The 9,573-nt window shown below is 38.7% G+C and overlaps 2 protein-coding genes across 2 annotated transcripts in view; one reads left to right on the top strand and one right to left on the bottom strand.

The window, feature by feature from the left end:
• LOC134840728 (uncharacterized) overlaps positions 1-7,370 on the bottom strand; it is a 486,809-nt gene extending 479,439 nt beyond the window's left edge. Inside the window, exon 1 of the mRNA XM_063856739.1 lies at positions 7,367-7,370. The gene's annotated coding sequence lies outside the window, so the exon portion shown is untranslated. The remainder of the gene's footprint in view (positions 1-7,366) is intronic.
• Positions 14-9,573, top strand: part of LOC134840733 (large ribosomal subunit protein P2-like) — a 167,304-nt gene continuing 157,744 nt past the window's right edge. The window contains exon 1 of the mRNA XM_063856746.1: positions 14-47. The gene's annotated coding sequence lies outside the window, so the exon portion shown is untranslated. The remainder of the gene's footprint in view (positions 48-9,573) is intronic.

Here is a 9,573-nt window from a genome sequence, read left to right as displayed (position 1 = left end):
TTGTATAAACTTTCCTAATTGTTGTGATAAACTTATTAAATAGTTTCATATAAATGGCTCCGATCAAACGCACGAATCGAGCAAATTCAACTGCTGAACAAGATGTGTGTAACAAATGTTCTGAGACGATTGGTGGATGGATCTTCTGCTACTCGTGTAGGAAGTGGATGCATGACAAGTGTTGTGGATTATCACCAGAACTCGTTCAACAGATCACCATGATTGACAACATTCAATACGTCTGTGGTGAGTGTCTGAAATCCAATGAACCAATCAATCAGAAAATCTTGGACAACACCTTGGATAAGGTTATTACTCCAAAGATCGAAGTTATTTTATCTAATTTTACCGATAAACTTACTGAGAAATTTACTGAAATTGCTGGTAGTTTCGAGCTCTGCTCAAAAATACGCCGCAGTTGCTTCAATTCCTACTACAGTTCCTGCAATTTCTTCTCCTGTCGATAATACTTGGACTCGTGAATTGAAAATTGATGGTATATCCGAAAACAGGTGATTTTAAATCGCAAATTGAATCTGATATTCATCATATTACTGCTATTTTGAATCACCTAGGTGAGGATTCTTTTGTTAAAGTTAGATCTTTCAAGCGCCTGGGAAAACGTATTGCTACCAGCACGCGCCCACGCACCTTACTTGTTGAATTTACTTCCCAATTTGACTGTGTCAAAGTTTTATCTAAAGCTTACAAACTGCAATCCTTTCAATCTCCCATTTACATTTCAAAATCTCTGTCTCCTACTGACCAAATCAAATTGCGTAAAATATTGAAACTGAGGACTGATGTTTCCACCAAAGACAACATTCCAAAGAGCGATCTCAAGATAAAAAACCTGAAACTTTACCATAATAATATGGAAATTCCGTTACCCGAATGACTAGCGGATTTGAGGTTGTGTCTTATCAACGCTCAAAGCTTGATAACAAGTACTCAACGTCTCAAGCTACGCAACTTTCTGCTTTCTAACAACATTGATTTACTGTTTATCACCGAAACCTGGCTCTATGATGAGATAGAGAATCACGAAATCTTCCCTGCTTCTGGCTATCACGTCCTCATGCGAATTGACAGAACTTCAGTAGCACATGGAGGAGTGCTTATTGCTGTCCGTGTGAGCCTGGAACTCAGTATTTTATCATCTTTTTCTTACTCTGATTTTTGCTGTTCTATCATTATTGATTTCCATAAAGCATTTTATAGTTTCTTATTGATTTACAATCCACCTCAAACTTCATTATTCAGAGTTGATTCTTCTGTGCTTGATGAGGCTATGTTTAACCACCGTGATGAGGTTGTAAAATGTCTCGGTCGCAAAGTTGCGAAAGACCGAGTTGTTACCGCAGTTCTCGGTGACATCAACCTTCCTGATGTCTGCTGAAGCTCACACACTGCTACTTCTGATTATTCAAACAAATTTTTGACAGCACTAGATGATCTTGACTTGCTTCAAATTGTTGATTTCAGCACCATAGTTTCGGGCAATATCCTTGACTTGCTCTGCGTTTCAGATCCTCATCGATTCATAGTTTTTCGAGGTGCCACTGCTTTTTCTGATCATTTTCCTGTTTTTGCGCATGTATTTGCTGCAAGTTCAATTTCACATTTTACTACAAAGCGATCTGTCACTTACTCAAAAAGTAGTCTTAATTCAGAAAGTTTCAGTCGGGCTATATCGCCCTTATACTCTATCTTGCATTCTAACTGTCATAATGAGTTCATTGACAAGTTCAACGAAACTGTTTGTCAAGCACTTGATTCTTCATGTCGTAAAATTACGGCTCGCAGAAAAGATTTTCCGTTCTATTTTTCATCTCACTCTATTCATATTGCTAATAAACTGAGAACTCTGAACAATTTGAATTGTTTTAATCGCCAATATCTGTCTCAATTAGAGAATGATTTCTCAAACTCAGTTGAACTCGATAAAACTCTGCTGATTCAACGTTTTTCGCCGAATTCTTCCAAGCATGCTTTTATGTTTCTGGACCAATTTAAATCAACTCAACCTGTCCCTACTAAACTTTTTTGGGGACTCAAACAGGTCGAGAGCGATGTTTTAATTAGTGAGACTTTCAATCAATATTTCGCTTCTGTTTATCAAGTATCTGAAAAGAGTCCTTCTGCTGGTGGTAGTTTGGCTGATTCGGAAATCAAACTTTCCGAAGTTGATGTCTCCCCCAGTATTGTTGGCGAGCTCCTGGCTAAATGCAAAGAGACTCGTTCTACAGATAATATACCTGCATTCATTTATAAATCCTGTCACAGCATTCTTTCTCCGCTTGTTTCTTTCCTTTTCTTATCCATTATACAATCTTGTGTTTGGCCCGATTCCTGGAAAACTGCACTCATCACTCCTGTTTTCAATTCTGGTTCTCCTTATGATATTACTAATTATCGGCCAGTTAGCATACTTCCTCCTCTTTCACTCATCTTCGAGCGTATTTTGTTCAATTATATTTACCCTCGAGTCCGATACAAAATTTCGAATGCTCAGCATGGATTCCGCAAGAAGCGTTCCACCATAACGCAAATGCTCTCATATCTAGATGAAGTATATCACACTCATGATGCCAAAATTCCTTGCGCTGCCATGTATTTCGATTTTAGCAAAGCTTTCGCTTCTGTCAGGCACGACATTCTTGTACAGAAGTTTGCTGCTTTTGGTTTTGACGATATTTTTACCGCTCTTTTGATTTCTTATCTTTCAAACCGTTTTCAATGTGTTAAAGTTCGAACAAGCATTTCCACCACTTTACCAGTTACTAGTGGTGCACCTCAAGGGAGCGTACTGGGTCCTCTGCTTTTCATATTGTTTATTAACGATCTTCCTGATATATTTAATCATTCAAACTGTTTTCTTTTCGCTGATGACTCAAAATTCATTTGTAAGACAAATTGCAGTGATTTACAGTCTGATGTGGACAGTTTCACTCATTGGTGTACTCAGAATGGTCTTAAAATCAATAAAGACAAGTGCAATTTCATTATATTCAATGGCAAATTTCCTGATTGTATTTTTGTTAACAACAAACCTGTTCATTCTATTAATTTACTCAAAGACCTTGGTCTGCTTGTTAGCTCTGATCTTACTTGGTCAAACCATATTAGTAAAAAACTTCTATCGAGCAATAAAAGCTTTCATTTTATCAAACGTTCTATTCCATATCACATTCCACTTTCTGTTAAACTCATGTTCATCAATACTTGTGTTAAAAGTATTTTATTGTATGCTAGTCCTGTGTGGTCTCCCTCTTTAACTATGTTAAGGAAGCTTGAGAATTTCAACAGGAAATGTCTTACCTGGGTTACAGGTCATTTACCCTATTTAAAGCAACTTTCTTTAACGAATTGGCTTCCCATATCCTTCACGCTTATATTTAACGACCTTATCCTTTTCCACAAAATGTTAAATGGCGACTCAGAACTCCCTTTTGCTGCGTATTATTATTTTAAGATGACGACATCAAGATCCAGCACGTTGATGACAGTGAAACCCGCAAGAAGATGGTCAACCGAGACGTTCTTCACCCACAGAACAGCACGTGCCGTGAACTACATGCTGAAAACAACGGAGATCGACTTTTTCACCTCTTTGCGCCGTTTTCGCAGTACCCTCAAAGACTTCTTACTAGAGCGCTCTAAACTCTTCAATCGTGAAAACTCATGCACTTGGTTTTTGAAGTGCCGTTGCTTTTTCTGTAGATCCTAGTTTTGTTCATCTATTTATATAAATTATGCCTTATTTTTAATAAGGGAATTAATTTTTTTTTTTTTATCTACTCAGAGAAATGAGATCACTGTTACTGAGAACTCCCAGTCTGGAGACACTGAAGCATTAACTGCACCTAACACCACAACTGTTCAAGCTGCAACTACAAATACCGAGGACTGCAACGTTCTAATCCTCGGGGTTACTGAGCCCAAGGGCAATATTTCAACTCGTTCATGCAAAGACAAAAAAAATTGACGAACTTTTTGATAAACTTGGATTATTCTATTGCTAATTTTCATCAAAGAGGAAAATTTTGCGAAGAAGCGACAACGCCCCACCCACTAGTTGTGACTTTTGGCCATTCATGGCAAGCTTGTAATTAAGTTATTTTGTCATTTATTGTTCCGAGTACTCAAGCGGCGTTCGCCATCTGTATTGCCAGGGAGATTCTCTATTTTAAAAAGCTGCCTGCTCTGGGTTCCTCAGTGCATATGCTTAGGTTCTTACACAGCTTGCTCAAAAAAAATTTCTGTGCTGGGGCCGGCCGCTCCCTGAATTTCAAGAGCTAGCGGTTGGAAAAGATATCCATCATCTATAAGATATTTATACTAGTCATTTTTCGCTCTTCCGCTTTAGCGGCAGCCGTACCAGGGTTACAAACAGACCCGGCATTATTCCTAATAGGAGCGAAGGAGTCTACTAACGTTGCATCCCACAAGAGTTGCTTACCAACAGCCCATGGAACGAGCGTCAAACCGTCTGGTCGCTTCTGATCAGTCCTGTAGAGGTGTCGTGGTTCTAAAACAGACGGAATGTGAGTCGAAGATTAGATAAACTCTGCTTTATAAGGGCATTCAGATTTGAATGCCTAGAAAATCTATTGCACTTTTGAGGCAAGAAAGATCATGCCAACCATCTTCGGTAAAGTCTTTTCCGCACACGCATTCAAGCCGTTCGCTTCTTATTGAGCCTAATCGAAGTCCTATCGCAATTCTGAGTTGTTGGTTCGACAGTTTTAACCTTAAATTTTTGCACGGGATGACGTTCAACCAATGGGAGCCGAATCTATCTTGGAACGCGTTGAATCTTTTTACGTCCGTTGGTTTCAGTCGTAAAATCAAGTCTGCAATTTCACTGTCAAAAATTGGCTCTGTCCAATTTTTCTGGATTTCTTTTTCGAGACAATTCAATTTCTCTAAGTTCAAACCACCGTTTAAGCGCATCATCATAGGTTCCGTCCACATGCTCCAAACCAAAGATTTCGCTCAAGGCATCTTTCGCTCCTACTGCTGAGGCTAAAAAAAGTGAGTAAAGCGAGTAGACGAGCGGAAGAATCGCCCTAGCCACCTTTGTCTGCCGGAAGAACTGCTTGTAGAAACTGGTTATAATCCATTTTAACGTTAGTGACCTTGCATAACGAATTTCTTAGTAATTTGTCGTAGCGTTCCAAAAAATCATTTTGCAAAAACCAAGGGCTCGTACGCAAAAAAAAGGAGTTTTGGCATGCTAAAGCAATTTTTCAGGAGGTGAAAACCATTATAGGCGTCTAGTTTGTCAATGACATCCGAGATTTTTTCCAGCTCATCAATTTTTTCGTCGAGCAATTCTTTTCGGCAAAGTTCGCCTATTGGAGATCCTAAAATGAGGAGTTCTTCTTTTGTTTTTATGTTTGTTTTGGGGCATATTTTTCCAAATTTTGTTAAAATTGAATTTTACTGTGTACTAATAGTCGGTCCCAAAAAACAAAGTTCGCACTTCTCATTGTTCAAACTGAGGCCGTAAATTTGTTCCAATATCAGAATTTTGTTAAAGTCCCGGAGTACTACATTATAGTCGTCGGCTAAATTACCATCATCTAAATATCAGATGTTAATTTTCGACTCCAGCTGTATGAGTAGTGTATGAATTGTTTCCGCAAAAAGGGTTGAGGCTTCAGGATCACCTTGCTGAGTTCCGTCTTCTGACATTATGACAGAGCTTCCGTAAAAAGGTAACAAGATTTACCATACGCGCAATGGGTGTAATTATACAATTCGGGGCGATTTGAATAAACATGCATTGTTTCTCTATTCAGAGAGTTAAAGGCATTCTTAAAATCTAGTTTTTAAAGAAAATTGCATTTTGGATTGTCGTCGCGATCAATTAGGTTTCAAAACGAGTGTGCAGCTATTTCTGCTCCTCGTTTGGTGCCGCATCCTACCTGTACATTTCCGAAAAAAATTTGTCGTTCGGCAATCGGTCTCAACCCTCCGTCTATCTTTATGAGGGCGATAAGCTTTGCGCCAAAAAAGAAAGGTCTTAGGGTTCGGGTATTTTGCCATCTCCAATGAGGTTTATCAGCTTAGTGAGAAATTTCTAAAAAATAAGTCGTGCACTGCCAATCGACTTAATAACAAGATCTTTAAAAATTTGAGGAACTATTTTATCAGAACCTGCTGATGATCCGTTCGGAAAGGACATTTTTGCTTTGTATAGGTCGAAATCGGTTAGGAAAAAACTATCCAAATTTTCTGGACTTGGCGCCGCAAATTTGGCTCGCTGAGGGTGCTTAGCCAACAATTTTTGATAGTTATCAGTTGAAAAAGGAGCAATTTTGTCATCCAAAGCAGCAAGCCTTGTTCCTCCCTTTACATTTCCTTCATCGAGATTACTAATTATTAGCTTTATTCTCTGCTCGAGGTCACTCAGAGGCGGGTTCGAAACTTGGGGATGGGGTTTTGGAAGTGACACGTCATTTGCTCTAACTTTTTTATTTATCAAAGAGCTCATGCTTGTGGTCTGTTTGCGTCCACTTCTTTTTGGTTGCTCCAAAAAACAACAAGGACGTTAAAAAATCAGCCATTTTGTAACAACTTCTACATTGTAGACAATGTCATTTATTTTGTCCGACAGACTCTTCGCCAAGAGAACACGCGAGTCTTTTGGTACTCTCTTGAGTACTCGGACATTTGAGATGACTGTAATAACATAACTGTCATGCACTGAATCTTTACCTATTGTTGCTTTATTAACAGATTTTACACCAACGCATTTAGGACACTGAAACCATTGGGTTTTCTTTTAGAGTTGCTAAGAGAAATATTCACACAACTGATATGATACCAACTAGAATAACAATGATATTTAATCCAATTTATTAGTCCTGAATGTTTTAAGGAATCTTTGCTTGTACACTCTTTATTGGTTTTCCTCATCTTGACGCAGCATAAAGGTTAAAAAAAGGATTTTGACTGGACTTTTGGGGACTGAACTAACCCATGACAAGCGATTAGTGGGAATTTTATAAATCAGCAAATAAAAAAAAATAAAAGACAATTAAATTAATTTAAATTTTAAAATCGAAATATAAAAATCAAAAACAAGGAACAATCTCACCCGAGCTCAGTAGGTCCAGCGGTGCACCACCCGACTCTTCGAGCCAATTCCAGTTTCCCACTTCCCAACAGAAAGCCACTTGACAGACCTGTCTCTAAATTCCCTCGGAGGGCGCTCCACAAACGGGCACAAACATCAAACAAAACAAATCTATTTAATCTGTTTATCACAACAATTAGGCTAATAGAAATTGATTTGTTCTGTTTGATGTTTGAGCCTGTTTTTGGCGCGCCTTCTGAAGGATTTTATAACAAATCTATTTAATAAGACTTTGCGATAGGACTTTCTTTACCTTTCTTTACCGTTAGGAATTGGTCAGTTGTGGCATCGATGAAACTTTATTAAAGGTCTTAGCTCTCAAACTATTTTACAAGAACTCGGAACTCAACATCAATTTGTCTAATGATGAACTGCAAAACTCATTTCGTGCATTGAACCAATGACTACCATGCGCTTCTGATGGTTATTTCAAAGCGTTGCTGTTCACCGAACTTTCACTGAGAAACAAACCTCAAATAAATCAGTCATAAGGAGAGATTTGAGAAAAAACTGAAATATTTATTACAGTCAGAACGATTTAGTGAGAGGAAGAATCTGACAGACAGCGTGATTTTGAAAATTGAAAGAGACATAAGCAAAGAATTACTCGCCATGAAAAAGAAGGACGAGATTAGCGATGCATTGTATACTAGGTTGAGATCAACGGGAGCGCAGCCGGTTAGGCTGTATGGATTAGCAAAAGTACACAACTAAGGCACACCACCTTGTCCCGTCCTTTCTTTATCTGAAAGCTCATATGACAACCTAAATAAAACATTGGCAAAGTACTTTGATGAAATTGAGGGGGCAAACATAGAAACGAACACTCAAATGGCCAGGGAGATATTGCAGAGAACTGAGTTGGACTCTGACGAGAGTATAATCTCCCTTGATGTAAAGAGTTTGTTCATTGTAGATGATGTCATTTGTTTTGTCCGACAGACTCTCCGCCAAGTGAACACGCGAGTCTTTTGGTACTCTCTTGAGTACTCGGACATTTGAGATGGCTGTAATAACATAATTGTCTTGCACTAAATCATTACCTATTGTTGCTTTAATAACAGAATTTACACCAACGCATAAAAGACACTGAAACCATTGGGTTTTTTTAGAGTTGCTAAGAGAAATATTTACACAACTGATATGATACCAACTAGAATAACAATCACATTTAATCCAATTTATCAGTCCTGCATGTTTTAAGGAATCTTTGCTTGTACACTATTTGTTGGTTTTCCTCATCTTGACGCAGCATAAAGGTTAAAAAAAGGATTTTGACTGGACTTTAGGGGACTGAACTAACCCATGATAAGCGATTAGTAGGAATTTTATAAGTCAGCAAATTAAAAAAAAATAAAAGACAATTAAATTATTTTAAATTTCAAAATCGAAATACAAAAATCAAAAACAAGGAACAATCTCACCCGAGCTCAGTAGGTCCAGCGGTGCACCACCAGACTCTTCGAGCCAATTCCAGTTTCCCACTTCCCCACAAAAAGCCACTTGACAGACCTGTCTCTAAATTCCCTCAGAGGGCCCTCCACAAACGGGTACAAACATCAAACAAAACGATTTAGTGTCCGAGTACTCACGAGAGTACCAAAATACTCGCGTGTTCTCTTGGCGGAGAGTCTGTCGGACAAAATAAATGACATCGTCTACGGTGTACAAACTCTTTACATCAAGGGAAAATATACTCTCGTCAGAGTCCAACTCAGTTTTCTCCAAGATCTCCCTGGCCATTTGAGTGTTCGTTTCTATGTTTGCCCCCTCAATTTCATCAAAGTACTTTGCCAATGTACAGGCAGAACGATTTAGTGAGAGGAAGAATCTGACAGACAGCGTGATTTTGAAAATTGAAAAAGACATAAGCAAAGAAATTACTCGCCATGAAAAAGAACGACGAGATTAGCGAAGCGCTGTATACTAGGTTGAAATCAACGGGAGCGCAGCCGGCTAGGCTGTACGGATTAGCAAAAGTACACAACTAAGGCACACCACCTTGTCCCGTCCTTTTTTTTTATCTGAAAGCTCATATGACAACCTAAATAAAACATTGGCAAAGTACTTTGATGAAATTGAGTGGGCAAACATAGAAACGAACTCTCAAATGGCCAGGGAGATCTTGGAGAAAACTGAGTTGGACTCTGGCGAGAGTATAATCTCCCTTGATGTAAAGAGTTTGTACACTAAGGTCCCGCTCAAGGAAGCGGTTGAAATAGCCCTGCGGAGATTATATGAGCAAGTCAACCCTCCGGAAACATCTCGCAAGACTATGAAAAAAATACTGAATTTGGCAGTGAGTAAGGTACACTTTAAATGCAATGGTTTGTGGTATGTACAAAAAGACGGTTTAGCAATGGGCGCCTCCCTTGCAGTAATTTTGGCCAAATTGTTGCTCAAAGAACACGAACCTGCATCAAAGA

This window comes from Symsagittifera roscoffensis, chromosome 2 (genome assembly GCF_963678635.1).
Source record: "Symsagittifera roscoffensis chromosome 2, txSymRosc1.1, whole genome shotgun sequence".
Taxonomy (NCBI): Eukaryota; Metazoa; Xenacoelomorpha; order Acoela; family Convolutidae; genus Symsagittifera; species Symsagittifera roscoffensis.
Note: the sequence above shows the minus strand (reverse complement) of the source record. Positions and strands in the feature narration are given on the sequence as shown.